Source organism: Emys orbicularis, chromosome 5, assembly GCF_028017835.1.
Source record: "Emys orbicularis isolate rEmyOrb1 chromosome 5, rEmyOrb1.hap1, whole genome shotgun sequence".
Lineage (NCBI taxonomy): Eukaryota > Metazoa > Chordata > Testudines > Emydidae > Emys > Emys orbicularis.
Genome location: NC_088687.1, coordinates 130,086,467 through 130,104,975, shown reverse-complemented (window position 1 = coordinate 130,104,975; position 18,509 = coordinate 130,086,467). Strand labels below are relative to the sequence as shown.

Here is an 18,509-nt window from a genome sequence, read left to right as displayed (position 1 = left end):
ACTGGCTCTTTTTTCTAGTACTGATCATTTTAAATATATTTCACATCCTGTGCTATCTGAAGAATCAGACAGTTTCTTGAATTTATTGGAATTTAACCTGTAGAAGAACATCAAAGAAACACCCTCCTTAACAAGCATGTCTTAGCACACATAAGTAAAAAGAACCTTCTGGTTCACATTATAAGATCTATCCTTTTGCAAGGTTTGTACAGAATTTACTAAAATATCAAGCTGGGAATGGACTGCCTTTAATGCACAACAATAACATTGGAGCTCTAGCACTAGATTTGTCTTCTATGGCTTTCATCTCAAAAGAATAGTTGTGCACAGTTATGATAATCTCAGCCAGTGATTGTGAGTCTATCATGAAAAACCCACACTCAATTAAAAAGAAGTTTAATTACTGTAAGAAACACAGTTCCAACCCCCAGCAAGATCATTAATTCATAAAATTGGTTAACGCAGTCACATAGATTGCAGTGTCTAACCTTCAAATATACGATCTAGGCGTTGCCGCTTCACTTTGTGTTTGTCCATAAGAGACATGAGAGTTGAAGTTCAGAGAATGTTACCACGCAGTTTGCTGCCAAACTCTTCAAGAATCAGCCACAAATACAATTATTGCTGTATGTTTTTCAAAATGTCTGTTCACCTGCAAAGAGAAAGACATATATCTGAAACTACAAAATGCAGGTAAACATACTCAGATTTTTCATCTTATTCCAAAATTAGTGATCTAAATATAAATTTAGACAGGTCAGAAAACATACAAGATTCTTAAAATATATTAGATAACTTAATATTTCAAAATAATCTTACTTTTGCAACATGTATCAATTGTAAGTGTACAAATAAAAGTTTAAAAACTCATGATGGGAAGAGGTCACAGAAAGACACCTCCTCTTTTACTCTCATTTGGTTGCCTAGTATGCATTTTTACCCACCTAATACACACTCTTTCTGTTCACATCTAGGATAGATAATTTATTTTAAAGCATTTACAGGTCAGTCCAGTCACTCATAGGTACATATTTCCCAACCAACTAATGAAATTACTATTTTCAATGCCCACTCGCAATGCTGAGCATAGGCATTCCATGTGATAACATTTATAACAAGTGAGGACATGACCCTTTCATGCTTTGACCTTTTAAATCTTATAATAAAAGGGTAGATCAGAGTTCAATCCATAGAGACTTAAGGAACCAATTTTAGGGCATATTAAATAAGAGGAAATGCAGCACAATGACAATGCAGAATGCCAAATTCTGTATCAACTCAAATGGCAATTAAGTGCCAATTTTATGAATGATCAGATAAATTATCTGTCAACTAACATAACTATCCACTTTTAAAATTCTGTGTAACGGAGTAAGATATGCAAATAAGAACAATAATACTCAAAGATTTGTAATGTTGTTGTAGCTGTGTTGGTCCCAAGATATGAGAGAGACAAGGAAGGTGAGGTATTATCTTTTATTGCACTAACATCTATTTGTGTAAGGTACAAGCTCCTGAGCTACACAGAGATCTTCTTCAGAACTGGGGAAGGAAATCAGAGAGTTCAGACAACTCTGATTTCTTTCCCCAGACCTGAAGAAGAGCTCTGTGTAGTTCAAAAGCTTATACCTTTCACCTGCAGAAGTCAGTCTAATAAAAGATATTACTTCACCTAACTTGTCCCTCTCAGTACTTAGATATAACTACATGTAGTGAGTCGGTGTGGCTCCCTGCCGCCCCGGAGGGGGAAGAGCCCATCCGGAGGCCGGAGTGGGCGGAGCTAGGGAGCTCTGAGCCCACCCCTCAGGGGGTCAGGCGGCGACCCGGAAGTACAAAGGCTCGCCCTCAGAATTCAGTCAGGCCCCAGCCGCCGGAGAGACCAGACGTCTCCAGCCTAGCTCGGGGCTGGGAAACCTCCGCGGCCCGGGGCGGCCGCCAGGAGCCACCGGGCCTGCCCTGCGCCCGCTACCCGGAGGAGCCGCCGGGCCTGCCCTGCGCCCGCTACCCGGAGGAGCTGCCATTCTTGCCAAACGATCCCTGGCCTGACGAACCCATGGTCCAGGATCTCCCCGAGGCCGACACCAGCCCCCAGGTAGGCCCCGAAGGGGAGTGTGGAAGTAGCCCGGGGGCAGCCGACCCCAGTCTGGCTGCAGCACTGCCAGAGCCTATGTCAGTGTGTTGCGGCCAGGATCCCCACTGACTAAGCAGCGGGCCTTCTGCCGCTGCTAGGGCCCTGGGCTGGGACACAGTGGAGTGGGAGGGCCTGCGTCCCCCCTGCCACCCAACCCATGGGTGGCAGTCTCCCCCTCTCCCAGGCCTTTTGAGGCTTAGGCCTACTATTGTTGCTCAGCCCTGACTGAGGGCCTGAGCTCCTGACTCAGCGTTTGTTGCCCTGCCCTGACCCAGGGCCTGGGCTTAAATACTGGTACTATTGTTGCTCAGCCCTGACTGAGGGCCTGAGCTCCTGACTCAGCGTTGGTTGCCCCGTCCTGACCTAGGGCCTGGGCTAAATACTCCTGCTTGCTGCTCAGCCCTGACTGAGGGCCTGAGCCCTGACATAGCATTGGTGCCCGCCCTGAGCCAGGGTCGGGCTTACTGTGTCTTCCAGGATTGCAAGGGCTGCCGAGGGAGACCCTGCAGCCGGACAAAGTACCCAAGCACCAGTGGGTAGTGAGCCGGTGTGGCTCCCCACCGCCCGGAGAGGGTCGAGCCCCGGCAAACTCTTGTACACTACATCTTTCTGTTTCTGTGACATTGCAACAACGGTCTGCATCTTAAGCCAAATCACACAGAACAGAAAAGACAAGAGGTTAAAATACCTTAACAAAATATAATCAACATGCTACATTCCATGAAATTCATATAACTAAACAGAAAAAGGAAAAGTATGAGAGGTTGACTATACAGAGTGTGATAATGCTCTCACTTTGATTCCCGCTTTCAAATACTAAAGAACACATCAAGTGCCAAGGTTTCAGAACATTATGTCAAGAGCATAACACAGGCAATTAGTTAATGATTAGACCTTTTCCTGCTTCTTTATATTACTTACCCAACAGCTTTGAACACTGTTGGATAGCATTACAGTCGTCTTGAGAATTAACTATTATAGAAATAAATCTATCTGCTCACTGCTTTCTAAAGGTAAAACTTATTTTTAAAAGCATAAAGCTATTGTGCATATTTCATAAACTAGTCATATGAAGAGTTCATGAAATTGGAGACAAGTAATAAAATAAAGTGAATTACTTTAAACGTAAGAAATTACACTTATTTGAATTAAAACAAGCACAGGCATTTATCCAAGATGTTCTGAGTACATCTAGACTGTAACAAATCTACTTTTAATTATTAATATTATTATATTCAGCCCTTTGCTTTCACATAAGACAATTTCAGGAATAAGTGTGCCTATCGTCCTCTTTGATCAATTTCTATCCCCTTCTTCACATTCCTCCAATGGTTTCCTCTTGCTTTGACATCAGATTCGTGTTCCTTGTCCTGTATTGAACATATGCATAACACATTCCAATTCCAACCTGATGTGAAATCCCACCATGTATATTATGGGTGATGTAATGTCCATGAAGAGTGTTGGAGCCCAAATATAAGAATAAGTCAAGTCTTATTTCCAACGCTATCCAGTGTTTTGGAAAGGGTTTTTTTTTTAAATTTTCATTTTATATCCCAAATGGAATAAAATAATATTGATTATTTCTCTTATGTGCGGGATTCAGCATTCTTAAATAACGGGTGTGACTGTATCAGTGACTGCATGTCTGGGCATTACACCAAATCCAACTGAGCCAGCAATCTGCAGTAGGTCTACAGGCTTTGAAAGAAGCAACTGCAAGAAAAGCAGCTTAAATTACTCATGTGATGAAGTATCCATTATCCTATTTATTTGGGCCATCCAGCACAATACTAAACTTTTTAAAAAAAATTTAGATCTCTGATGTCAATAAACAGATACGTAGAAAAAAACATTTCATTTTGTCCCCAATGCCAACATAAGCAATCATAAAGCCAATGTAACTGATTATAAGAGGCTCTCTCCCATGTAGGAGGAGGATCCTCTGGTGGTGTAAAGTTAGCATAAGGGCTCTTATGCCAATCCACTCCTTCCTGCTGACAGAAGAGACTTGTCTGGGGGTTCCCTACAATCTCTGAATCCTAAACTGCTGCATTGGCTCACTGGGACTGTTAGCAGCTGACATAATTTGGCACAGCTTTTAGGCTGCTATAATTTATGCCAGGGTACCAAGATGACACAGCAGGCTCACTACTGGGGAGTGCAGCAGCCACCTTTGCATCCTGCCCTGAAATGTGCTGTATGCTCCACACCCTGAGTTAGGGATATAGGCCACAAACTATGACCCTAATCCACTGTAATATCATATCCATGTATACTGTGCGCACAAGATGTGGGACCTGGATTTCACATGTAAAATGTAAAGCAAATAAGATATGAAACTTTGAGAAAAAACACACTTTTATTATTAAAACCACTTCAACACACCTTAAAGCTTAAGGAAGGTGAAACTGTAAATGAGAAACATGGAAACATAAATGACCCAGTACCAAAGTGTTAGGCAACACAAAACAATCAGACTTACATGAACTCTGTGTCTCAGGTTTCATAACAGGGGACTTGGAAACCTGACCCCAGCTTTGCCAGAGCTAACAGAAGCCAGGTATGCCAACCTGTAGCCAAAGCTGTGGAATATTGTGGCTGAAAGTATGGTTGAGCTGTATTACCTGCTCCACACACACCCTCTAGGGGCACCAGCCTCCTTCCCCATATCCTCCCCAAATGGGCTGTGAGAAGCAAAGAAGAATCTCCTCAGGGCAGATCCCGCCCACAGGAACAGACAGGACTTCCCTAGGAGCAGTGAGTCAGGATAGACCTAGCTAGGCAAATAACTAACTAACAAATATTTTAAAAGAAAAACTACAATAAATAAGATGCAATATTTTAACAGTAAGGGTAATTAAGCATTGGAACAATTACCAAGGTAAGTGGTAAATTCTCCATAACTTGGAGTCTTTAAATCAAAATTGGATATCTTTCTAAAATATATGTGCTTTGGTTCAACCACAAGTTTCTGTGCTACACAAAAATCACTGGGTGAAATTCTATGGCCTGTGTTATGCAGGAGGTCAGATTAGATATCATAATGGTCCCTTCTAGCCTAAAAATCTTAGAATCTGTTTATCTGTGAAGATGTGCATCTTACTGATCAATTTGCTTGTATATTGCATCTTTTTCCCTTGGCCTTTGTCTTTCTTGTCTATTTAGACTCTAGAGTCTTTGGAGCAGAGACGGTGTCTTTTTGTGTGTGTAGTCATAGCACAATGGGGTACTGATCCTGATTGGCACCTCTGGGCACTACCACAATACAAATAAATAATACATTTTAAAATCCTACGGCTCTTTACCATGCTTAAAAACTTGCCTTAAAGTTATACCTTTTTATGAATCATCCTATGTAGGATCACAGGCCTTGTGTTTAAAATATTTAAAATTTTAAATATTTTCTTTAATTTTTATCTTGAGTGGTTCTTCAACAAACAAAAATAAATCCACTGGCCATGGCAGAAACAAAAATAATTTCCTGCAAATACCAGCCATGGCTAGATGTTTAGTCATTCTGATAATTTCTATCATTTACTTAACTTCCCACCTTATGAACACATATATACCTAGTCCACATTGTATTCTTTGTTATGTTTAGCTATCCACAAAAAGGTTTTTCTTCTGTAGTCACTCTATGTAAGAGCCCGAATGACAATAGTAAAAACAGACCATCTGTAACCCGTGATCTACAGTTGATGCTGGTTGAAAGTGTTACCCAGCTGTTTTCTCTCTTGCAGCGGATCCAGTACTTAAAAAAAAATATATCTAAATCATCATGTTAATACTAGTAGTTTTTCTTCCACATGTAATTAAAACATCTTGGCTCATTTGTTTTTATAGGTAACAAGTTGTCACACGTTTTTAAAAAAAAGTTTTGATTAAAATTAAATGCTCACGTTAACAACATAGTTATAATTCTACACCACTGCCCGAGAATGTAAAACATAATGAGACTAACACACAAAGAACATGACAGGGGAAGCATTTTCAGGCAAAACAAAGTTTTATTATTAAGAGTGCATCAGTTACTGCAGTCACTAAACCACAACATAAATAACTGAATTCGAGAAATTAACAAAAAATGCAAGCCATATTGTCTAATGAATTAAGACTCATACCACAAAACACTAAATAGTATTTAATAGTAGTACATTTCTGTAGTTCAGTATTACAAGACAAAGAGTGGATTTGAAATGACCCATGTCTACACTGGAGCTTGTGGTGTAATTACTAGCTTGGTTAGACATACCTATGCTAGCTCTGATTGAGCTTGTGCGCTAAAAATAAAAGTGTAGCCTTGGCAGCATGAGCTGCAAGATAGGCTAGCCACTCCAAGTACATGCCTACGGTCTTGGATGGAATTGTACCCAGGGTGGCTAGCCCATCCGGTTGCTCTTGCACAAAATATATCAGTGTAGCTATGGAAGCACTCACTTGATCAGAGCTAGCATGGGTACATTTACTTGAGCTCAAAATTACACCTCCAGCTCCAGTGTAGACACTTCAGGAACCACATTTACAAGAATTTGATACAGAAAGACATTTAGGGTTTCAGCAGGAGTGCTGCATCAAAAAAAATTAGTCTAAATTTTAATTTGCTAAAGATTTCTGGAGATTTCAAATATGCAATGTTGGAAAACAATATTAAGGAGCTTTTCTTTCTCTTTCAATTTAAGCAGTGATTCTGGTGTTTACAAACATTTTTCTAATAAGACAGGGCACTAGGAATTGTAACCTAGTGCGCCCTGCAAAAGATTTTTACTCATGCTTAGGAGGGCAACAAAAATGATTAGGGGTCTGGAGCGCATGACTTATGAGGAGAGGCTGAGGGAACTGGGATTGTTTAGTCTCCAGAAGAGAAGAATGAGGGGGGATTTGATAGCAGCCTTCAACTACCTGAAGGGGGGTTCCAAAGAGGATGGAACTCGGCTGTTCTCAGTGGTGGCAGATGACAGAACAAGGAGCAATGGTCTCAAGTTGCAGTGGGGGAGGTCTAGGTTGGATATTAGGAAACACTATTTCACTAGGAGGGTGGTGAAGCACTGGAATGTGTTACCTAGGGAGGTGGTGGAGTCTCCTTCCTTGGAGGTTTTTAAGGCCCGGCTTGACAAAGCCCTGGCTGGGATGATTTAGTTGGGAATTGGTCCTGCTTTGAGCAGGGGGTTGGACTAGATGACCTCCTGAGGTCCCTTCCAACCCTGATATTCTATGATTCTATGATAATATACTCATGCTTAGACTCAGATGGAGACTTAGTTGGATACAACATTTTAGAGGGAAGGGACAAGCAACCCATAAATTGGAATTAATTGCATTTAGGGTGTAATAACAGGCCTCTGAAATCCAGAGTGTTCCTGTACTGTGCTCCTTGTGTTTGGAGAAAAAAGTAAAGATTCTGAGAATGGAATCTAGCCTAATAAGAATCTGAAGTAGAGGAGAAGAACTCCAGTTACTGTACAAGGTAAGTAACCAGACCTCCTTCTTCGAGTGATGGTCCCTATGGGTATTAAACTCAAGGTGACTCACAAGCAGTATTTAATAAGGAGGAGGGCACAAAGAACCATACTGCATCACAGATTTAGCGGGTCTGGTGAAGACACGCTAAGTCGATGGGAGAGCACTCTCCCGTCGACGTCTGTAATCCACCTCCCTGAGAGGCAGAAGCTATGTCAACAGAAGAGCATATCCCATCGACATATCACGGTGTAGACCACACTATATGTCAACCTTAATTACATTGACTTCAGTTACGTAACTTACATAACTGAATTAGCGTAACTTAGATCAACATACAGCATTAGTGTAGAGCAGCCCTAAGATTGGATAGGCTTCTGAAGTCAATGGGCAAGGATCCATAGGTGATGGTTCATATTGGCACTAATGACACTGTGTCGTGGGATCTCTCATAGGTAATGGATAACTTACGGGAACTTGGAAGAGTGTTGAAGAATGTCCAAGTGAACTTCTCTGAGATCCTTCCTATCCAATGAGAGAAGGAAGACAGAAGATTCTGGAAGAGAATTGTTTACTAGCTAGGGGTTTAGTTTTGTGGAACACTGGTCCACCTTCTATGGAGATAGGGAGTTGTATAGTCTGGATAGGTTCCAGATCAGTAGAAGGGGAATCAACCCTCTCAGGGACACGCTGGCTAAAGTAGTCAGGAGGGCATTAAACTAACAACAAAAGGGGAGGGTAAAAAGAGGGAAGATATGTGCACTTATTTACCAAAAAAATAGCAATAATGAGAACAAACTTAATCAAGGAACCAAAGGACACAAAGAGAATTCTTGAATTGCTCATACACCAATACTAGGAGCCCGGGTAACAAACAAGAGGAATTGGAATTGATCACTTATGAGCATAACTTCAATCTAGTTGGTATTACTGAAACTTGGTAGGAAGGGTCACATGAGTGAAATGTTAAAAATCAATGGTTATAACCTATTTAGGAAAGAAAGTGTGCAAAATGGGAGGAAGAGTGGTGTTACCTATTTCCAAGTCATTGATAACTCAGAAGAAAATTGTCTTGAAGGCTTATGGATCAAGATAAAACACAAGATGGAGTACTAGTTGGTGTCTGATACAGACCACCAAATCCCACTAGGGAACAGGATGACTGGCACCTTACGCATCTATCTATAATGTGCAGGGGGGAAAAAGCTGCGTGATCATGGGAGACTTCAATTTGAATGGAACAGTATCCCTGATGAGGACACAGCACAACTTACTGCTGAGCTCTGTGACTTTATCCTCACGCACAATTATTTCAAATTTGGTGACAATATATACCTCCAGACCAGTGGCACCGCTATGGGCACCCGCATGGCCCCACAATATGCCAACATTTTTATGGCTGACCTGGAACAACGCTTCCTCAGCTCTCATCCACTCACGCCCCTTCTCTACCTACGCTACATTGATGACATCTTCATCATCTGGACCCATGGGAAGGAGACCCTGGAAGAATTCCACCATGATTTCAACAGCTTCCACCCCACCATCAACCTCAGCCTGGACCAATCTACACGGGAAGTCCACTTCCTAGACACCACCGTACAAATAAGCGATGGCCACGTTAACACCACCCTATACCGAAAACCCACCGACCGCTACGCCTACCTTCATGCCTCCAGCTTTCACCCCAGACACACCACACGATCCATCGTCTACAGCCAAGCACTGAGGTACAATCGCATCTGCTCCAACCCCTCAGACAGAGACCAACACCTACAAGATCTTCACCAAGCATTCTCAAAACTACGATACCCACACAAGGAAATAAAGAAACAAATCAACAGAGTCAGACGTGTACCCAGAAGCCTCCTGCTACAAGACAGGCCCCAAAAAGAAACCAACAGAACTCCACTGGCCATCACCTACAGTCCTCAGCTTAAACCCCTCCAACGCATCATCAGTGATCTACAACCCATCCTGGACAATGATCCCTCACTTTCACAGACCTTGGGAGGCAGGCCAGTCCTCGCCCACAGACAACCCGCCAACCTTAAGCATATTCTCACCAGCAACCACGCACCGCACCATAACAACTTTAACTCAGGAACCAACCCATGCAACAAACCTCGATGCCAACTCTGCCCACATATCTACACCAGCAACACCATCACAGGACCTAACCAGATCAGCTACAATATCACCGGCTCATTCACCTGCATGTCCACCAATGTTATATATGCCATCATATGCCAGCAATGCCCCTCTGCTATGTACATTGGCCAAACTGGACAGTCACTACGCAAGAGGATAAATGGACACAAGTCAGATATCAGGAATGGCAATATACAAAAACCTGTAGGAGAACACTTCAACCTCCCTGGCCACACAATAGCAGATGTAAAGGTAGCCATCTTACAGCAAAAAAACTTCAGGACCAGACTCCAAAGAGAAACTGCTGAGCTCCAGTTCATTTGCAAATTTGACACCATCAGATCAGGATTAAACAAAGACTGTGAATGGCTATCCAACTACAGAAGCAGTTTCTCCTCCCTTGGTGTTCACACCTCAACTGCTAGCAGAGCACCTCACCCTCCCTGATTAAACTAACCTCGTTATCTCCATACTGATTTATACCTGCCTCTGGAGATTTCCATTACTTGCATCTGAAGAAGTGAGGTTCTTACCCACGAAAGCTTATGCTCCCAATACTTCTGTTAGTCTTAAAGGTACCACAGGACCCTCTGTTGCTTTTTACAGATTCATACTAACACGGCTACCCCTCTGATACTTCAATTTGAATGACATATGCCAGAGGTTTCATGCTGCCACTACTAAAACATCTTTGGAATTTCTAATTATAGATGACAATTTCCTAAGTCAAAAAGTGTTGCAACCAACATGGGGGAATTCTCTATTAGTCCTCACCATGTCAGATAAAGAGGAACTGATCACAGAACTTAAAATTAATGGTAGCTTAGATACAAGTGACTATGACCTGATCACATTTATAATGTGCAAACAGAATAAAATCCAGGTGAGTAATATATACACTTGGTGCTTTAAAAGGGCCAATTTCTGAAAGATGAAGAAAATTATGAACCAACTCAGCTGGAAGGAAGAATTTTAATCATAAAAATGTGAATAATTCGGAAATGGTTAAGAACATTATTCTACATGCCCATAAAGGTACTATCTCACCGTCGAGGAAGAAGGACATATTGGTTAAAAAAAACCATCCTGATTTAGATAAGAAGTGAAGGCAGCTATAAAAATAATATATATAACAAATGGAAAAAAAGAGGAAATGAGTAGTAATGAATATAAATCAGTAGCTTAGTAATTGTAGAAAATTGATAAGGAAAGCAAAAGGACACAAGGAGAACTCTATGGCCACTGAATTAAGGACAAAGAGGAGTTTTAAGCATATTAAGAACAAAAAGAATCCTAAGAATGGTACTGGTCCATTATTATAAATAATAGAATTATCAACAATAATGCAGAAAAAACAGAATTGTCCAATATATATTTCTATTTCTGTATTTGGGGTCCCATATTGGGGTAGATTTCAGCACTAGAGGAAATGTTCTGACAAGCTCCTTCAGAAACCTTACTGTAGTTGGATGGGGAAAGACTTGTTCGCTAGAGAATGAAAGGTGCTAAGTGCACTCACAGGGAACTGAGAGAATTCTAACATTTTCAGAGAGAGGAGTAGCCCAGAATAATAGGGATCTCAGAACCCTCCGGTGATAATCGATGATGCTGAAACTATATACTGGGGTGGCCAAACTTACTGGCCCTCCGAGGCACATACAACAATCTTCAGAAGTTTGAGAGCCCTGAGAACCCCCCTCCCTGCTGGGCAGAAGTCCCTACTGTACCATCCTGCTGCAAGGCAGAGGTCCTGAGCTTCTTTCCCCCCACCCCCAGTCTGGTAGGTGGAGAATGGGGGGGACACGGGGGCTGTGCAAGCCACACTTTAATGGTAAAAGAGCAGCATGTGGTTCACGAGCCACAGTTTGGCCACCCCTGCCATATACAGTAACTCTTCAATTTTGCTGTATAGCATTTTCTCAAGACGTTTTTTCTGCTATTGCTAAGGATGGACTAATACAGCCTCTGAGCATGCTCTCCAAGTCTGTCATCCATCCAAATAGCAAGCTGCTAGATGGAGAAATGCTGGTTTGGGATGGAGGATCTTGCCCCTGTCCTGCATCGATAGGCCTGGTAAGAGCTGAATTCAGACGCATGGATGCAAGGAGAATACCAGTGAAACAAAGCCACATGGGAGCCAGGAGGATCACTGACACTGCCTTGTTTGATTTTTCTCAGGACCTGTGGTAAGAAAGGAATGGGAAGGAATATGTACATTAGTGATTCTGACCATTGTACTAAAAATGTGTCCCCTCTTGAGTTGTGGCCCAGAGCTGCACAGTAAATCAGATGTTTCTTGTTTTCGTGAGGCTCAAAGAGATCCCATGACAGGAATCCCCATTGCTGAAAAATGCACCATACCACCAACTTGTGTAGTTCCCACTCATGGTCTCTGGAGAAATGCCTGCTGAGGCTATCTGCCAGAGTCTTCTGCACTTCTGGAAAGTGTACTGCAGAGAGGGTAACCTGGTGATGTATGCACCAATTCCAGAGATTGACCGCCTCTATGCAAAGCAGGACTTTGTCCTTCCCTGTTTGTTGATATATTAAACTGTTCTCATATTGTCTGACATGACTTGAATGTGCAGGGTTCAGATAAACAGCAGGAACCATTTGCAAACTTCGGGCACTGCATGCAGTTCTAGCAGGTTTATGTGTAACTTTGATTCTAATGGGGTCCACATACCCTGTGCTGTGTAGAGCCAGATGGGCTCACCAACCTGGCAGGGAGGCATCTGTAATTAATCTTTTCATGGGTGAGCAGGGGATGAAGGGAACACCTACATACATTGCCTTCATGTCTTCCCACTAGATAAGTAAAATCATAATTCTGTGGTTGAGCAAGACCCCCTTGTCCAAGACTGGGCTTGCTTGGCACACACACTGACCACAACTACACCTGTAAACTTTGTGGATGAAATTTTGCAAATGATTTCACATCGGTACATGAGGCTGTCTGTTGTCTAAGGGATATCTATGAGGAAATAAGCATCCTTCAAATCGGGAGCTGTAAATCCGTCACTTTTGTTTAGCAATAGGATTATAGAGGCCAGGGTGATCATTTGGAACCTCAGTCAGCAGAAGAAGCCATTCAGCTGTCTGAGATCTAGTATGGGCCTCCAGTCTCCTTAACAATGAGGAAATATCTTGAGTAAAATCCTTTTCCCCTGTGGTGGAATGGTACCAACTCTATAGCTCCCAGGTGAAGCAGGGAGTCTATTTCCTGTCAGAGCATCCTCTCATGAGAGGGGTCCCTGAAGAAGGATAGGAAAGGGAGTTTTGGAGGGAGGAAGGGAGGGAGGATGGAGAGGAACTGTTGTATAGCTGGTGGTGGTGATTTGCAAACCCATCTGTCTGATGTTATATGATGCCATGCCGTAGAAAATTAGCTAGGTGGCCACCAGAAGGAGGTCCTGGAATTATCCATAGTTGTCCAGTCGGGTAACAGTGAGGCTGGCATGACTACCTCAGTTGGTAAGGTCAATGATAACCCTGCAAGAGCTAATGGTTCCACCCAGTCAAGTTGTTCCTCTTCCTGAGTGGGTTCAGGTTCTTCTCCACACAGGGATACATATCACAACTTGTGTTCTGCCTGTCTGTATTCAGGATGTCTCATATATGGATCCCAGGGATAATGTGGTAGTCCCCTGGAGAAGATACCATTGGTCCTGAGCTTGGTAGTCTCTCCTGTTGGACTGGGAAGTACCCAGGAGATCTTACAGCCTTGGTTAGGGCTGACTTCCCACCTTGATAAGGCCAGTGAAGCTCTCCGACTGATCCCAGATTCATTGGAGAAGTATGGTGGCCTCTGTCAATGGAGTACGAGCAGTGGTCTTACTATTCATTGGTTAGTAGACACTACCAATGCCAAACTAATGGTGTGGGGATCTCTCTGGCTAAGACTGGATTCAAAAAGTATTGGCGATTCCAGGTCTGCTTAGATTAGGAGATCTTCTGTGATAGTGTATCTGTCCTCTGTTGCTGATAGGCAAACAGAGCTTCTGTCCTCTAGTGATGCTAGCAGTGCCGGTTTTAGGCAAAACAGCAGTTCTCAGTACCAATGACTCCTTTTCCATGAGAACACGTATCATCAGTGTAGGAGGTGTCCACTTGCTCCTTTCCCTTGCAAAGGAGGGCCCTCCTCCTTCAGCAGTTCATGGTCTTAGAACTCTCTTAGCTCTCAGTGCCAAGGAACTGGTACCACGCTCCTGACTTCAAAGGCGACGAGGAAGAAGTCGTCGTCTTCTTAGATGAGGAATTAGTGGAGGATTTTTTATGTTTTTTCTTATAAGAGTGTTCACCTTCACCCTCCTCATGTCTGCCCTGTTTGCTAGAGGTCCTTAACTCTGCTCTCTATGTTCCAAGAACTGGAGACAATTGTTCTCAAACAGGCACTCCTGTGTGTCTCTGCCCAATAGACAGGGCAAGGGGGGCTGGGGGAAGCTGACAGACTGGGGTTGGACTGTGGTCTCATCAAACAATCCACTAGGAAACTTCTAAGTCTGAACTCACAGGTGGATGGGTTTGGCAAGGGAAAGACCAGCAGATATTATACTTGGAGGAGATATGAGCTTCCCTGAGACAATACAGAGAAGTGCAATGGGCAGGCCCAGGGGCAGACCACACAGATCTTGAATTTGGGGATCTTGGGCATACTAGGCACCCTGTAGGGACAGAAGTCCTTTGTTCCTAACACTTACTCTAACGTATTGAAAAAATTGTCTACGAAAGGGTAAAACTATTTACAACTATTTCCACTAGAAAACAAAGAATGCTAGCTAAAGCTGTGGACACTGGAGAAGTTCTGTCCCAGTACATGGGTGGTAGACAGGAAGTGGAGAGGTGGTCGGTCTGCACCTCCTCTTATACCTTCAGCTCAGAGCACAAAGCGAAGAAGGGCACAGGTACAAATGGACACTGCTAGCAAACATCTTCTGGTCTCAGGAACGTGGAGCACATACATGCCGTCAGTGGAATACACAAAGGCCTGGTCTACACTAGGAGTTTATGTCGAATTTAGCAGCGTTACATCGAATTAACTCTGCACCCGTCCACACAGCGAAGCTATTTAGTTCGACATAGAGGTCTCTTAAATTCGACTTCTGTACTCCTCCCCAACGAGGGGAGTAGAGCTAAATTCGACATGGCCATGTCGAATTAGGCTAGGTGTGGATGGAAATCGACGGTAATAGCTCCGGGAGCTATCCCACAGTGCACCACTCTGTTGACGCTCTGGACAGCAGTCCGAGCTCGGATGCTCTGACCAGCCACACAGGAAAAGCCCCAGGAAAATTTGAATTCCTTTTCCTGTCTGGGCAGTTTGAATCTCATTTCCTGTTTGGACATCGTGGCGAGCTCAGCAGCACTGGTAACGATGCAGAGCTCTCCAGCAGAGATGGCCATGCAATCTCAGAATAGAAAGAGGGCCCCAGCATGGACTGATCGGGAAGTCTTGGATCTGATCACTGTGTGGGGCGATGAGTCCGTGCTTTCCGAGCTGCGATCGAAAAAACGGAATGCAAAGATCTACGAGAAGATCTCAAAAGCCATGGCAGAGAGAGGATACAGCCGGGCTGCAACGCAGTGCTGCGTGAAAATCAAGGAGCTGAGACAAGGCTACCAGAAGACCAAAGAGGCAAACGGACGCTCCGGATCCCAGCCCCAGACATCCCGTTTCTACGAGGCACTGCATTCCATCCTAGGTGCGGCCGCCACCACTACCCCACCACTGACCGTGGACTCTGAGGATGGGATATTGTCGACGGCCGGTTCCTCGGAGATGTTAGCGGACGGGGAAGATGAGGAAGGAGATGAGGAAGATGAGGCAATCGACAGCGCTTACAACGCTGATTTCCCCGACAGCCAGGATCTCTTCATCACCCTTACAGAGATCCCCTACCAACCGTCCCCAGGCGTTAACCCGGACACAGAATCAGGGGAAGGATCAGTCAGTAAGTGTTTTAAACATGTAAACATTTATTTTGAACAGAACAGGAATATTAACAATGGGTTTTTCATGATTAGTTTGCCCTAGGCGCTTAACGTTTCAGTCCTTGGCAGTGCAACTACTGAAAAAAAATCTAACAATGTCCGGTTTAGCATGATTGGTTTGCCCTAGGCGCTCTACTGTTTAGTCCCTGCCAGTGCAGCTACAGTAAAATCCGGTCTATATGTCCGGGGATAGAGCAGAAATCCTCCTGGGACATCTCCACAAAGCTCTCCTGGAGGTAATTGGAAAGCCTTTGCATCAGGTTCCTGGGGAGAGCGGCCTTATTGGGTCCTCCGTGGTAGGAAACGTTTCTGCGCCAGCAAGTACTCAGGGATCATTGCCTTGCAGAGCATGGCGGCATACGGCCCTGGTCTTTGCAGGCTTTCCCGAAGCATCCTTTCTTTCTCGGTCTCTGAAATCCTCATCAGAGTGATGTCGCTCATGGTGACCTGCTTTGAATTAGGTAGGGGAATGTTAGTATTGGGACTGCTTGCCTGTTCCTTTACAGAACTGTAACTGGCGGTTTACAGCCACGCGGTGGAGGCGGGAGAGGAGCAGCATACAGGGATCTTTCCCTGGGACAGCCGCAAGGGGGTGGGACAGGGGCAGAGTTCATGCTTGCCGGATTGCTGGCAGCAGGGACTGGCATTGCTTTGAACGTGAAAGGAGGCCAGTGCTATTATTAAAGTTTTAAGCAGCCATAAGTCTACGGCTTACCATGTCAGCCTGCTACCCAAATTCCGCTGTCCTGCCCCGCTTGTCTGATCTGCACTGCAAGACCCCAGGCACTGAATGCGAAGGCCGATAATTCGACCTTGTCCTGAGTGCGCATGTGATAGGTGCTGTGCATGGTCTTGTTCACAGAGAAAGACTATGTTCTTTGTTCACAAAAAAATTTATCTTTCTGAGGAATTCACTCCCTTTTCCCCATCCCACAGCTGCGACTGTCTCCCGACCTACCCTGGCATCACACTCCCAGAGGCTAGTGCAGATTAGGCGTAGGAAGAAGAGGACACGGGAGGACATGTTCTCAGAACTTATGGGCTGCTCCCGAGCCCAGGCAGCCCAGCAAACCCAGTGGAGGGAGAACTTGTCCCAAATCCACCGATCACACATGGAATGGGAGGAGAGGTGGCGGCAGGAAGACCAGCAGGCGACTCAAACGCTGCTTGGACTAATGAGGGAGCAAACTGACACGCTCTGGCGCCTTGTGGATGTTCTGCAGGAACGGAGGCAGGAGGACAGAGCCCCGCTGCAGTCTCTAACCGCCCTCCCCCGCCACAAAGTCCCATACCCCCCTCACCCAAAGTCCCAAGGAGGAGGGGTGGCAGAGTCCGTGAAAACTCTCACTCCACCCCTGCAGACTGCTCAAGTAGCAGAAGGCTCTCATTCCCCAAAATTTGATAAGTCCTTTCCTTCCCGCCTCACCCAAGCTCCCGTCCCAGTTTCATCCCCCAGTTTCATGTGTAGTTGCTAATAAAAAATACGTTTCTGTTAATTACTGTTTCCATCATGTTCTTTTAGAGGAGAGTCTTTTTGAAGGGGGGGAAGGGGGTTGGTAATTGGACAGGACAGTCACCTTTACCAGGGTACAGACGCGGGGGCAGGTTCAGCAGCAGGGCACACACACATTGCAGTCACTAGTTACCCTGGTCAGTCTGGGAGGTGGTTTTCATGTTCTGTGTGTGTGGGGGGGGGGGGGGCTATGTGACTTTGTGGCGGGGGAGGGCGGTTAGAGATCTTATGCAGCGGTCCTTATCCTGGATCACAGAGCCACGCAGCAGGGGATCTGTAACCGTCCTCCCCCTGCCACAAAGTCACACAGCCCCCACACACAGAGTCCCGAACAGGAGAGGTGGCAGGCTCCGTTGAAACAAGCAGTCCACCAGTGCGGAGCCTGTCATTCCTCGAGTTTAGAAGCATTCTTTGCATCACTACACTACACCCGCTCCCCACCACAGTCTGCGACCCAGGTTCAACACTTTCCCGCGAAAACAGTAATAAAGAAAACGGTGTTCATTAACAAATTTCAAGTGATTTTATTTTTAAACGTGTGTTGGAAGGGGGGGAACGGGGTGAACGGGGTATGTAACTGGAGAGGATAGTGAACATTCACTGGGTAAAGAAACGGGGCCAGGTTCAGCTTCTCTGTAAACAAACTTAATAGTCACAGGTTACCCTGCTCACTCAGGAACCTAGCTTTCAAAGCCTCCCGGATGCACAGCGCGTCCCGCTGGGCTCTTCTAATCGCATGGCGTAATCAGCAGCCAGGCTATTTGCCTCAACCTCCCACCCCGCCATAAAGGTCTCCCCCTTGCTCTCACACAGATTGTGGAGCACACAGCAAGCTGCAATAACAATGGGGATATTGGTTTCGCTGAGATCAGAGCGAGTCAGTAAGCTTCTCCATCTCCCCTTGAGACGTCCAAAAGCACACTCCACCACCATTCTGCATTTGCTCAGCCGGTAGTTGAAGAGTTCTTTTTCACTGTCCAGGGCGCCTGTATAGGGCTTCATGAGCCAGGGCATTAGCGGGTAGGCTGGGTCCCCGAGGATCACTATAGGCATCTCCACATCCCCAAGAGTTATTTTGTGGTCCGGGAAGTAAATACCTTCCTGCAGCCGTCTAAATAGACCAGAGTTCCTGAAAACACGAGCGTCATGAACCTTGCCCGGCCATCCGACGTTGATGTTTGTAAAACGTCCCCTATGGTCCACCAGTGCTTGCAGCACCATTGAAAAGTAGCCCTTTCGGTTAATGTACTGGCTGGCCTGGTG

The 18,509-nt window shown here is 44.8% G+C and overlaps 1 protein-coding gene across 1 annotated transcript in view; it reads right to left on the bottom strand.

Moving 5' to 3' along the window:
• CTBP1 (C-terminal binding protein 1) overlaps nucleotides 1–18,509 on the bottom strand; it is a 410,482-nt gene that overhangs the window by 300,350 nt on the left and 91,623 nt on the right. The window contains exon 3 of the mRNA XM_065405602.1: nucleotides 489–652. The gene's annotated coding sequence lies outside the window, so the exon portion shown is untranslated. The remainder of the gene's footprint in view (nucleotides 1–488; nucleotides 653–18,509) is intronic.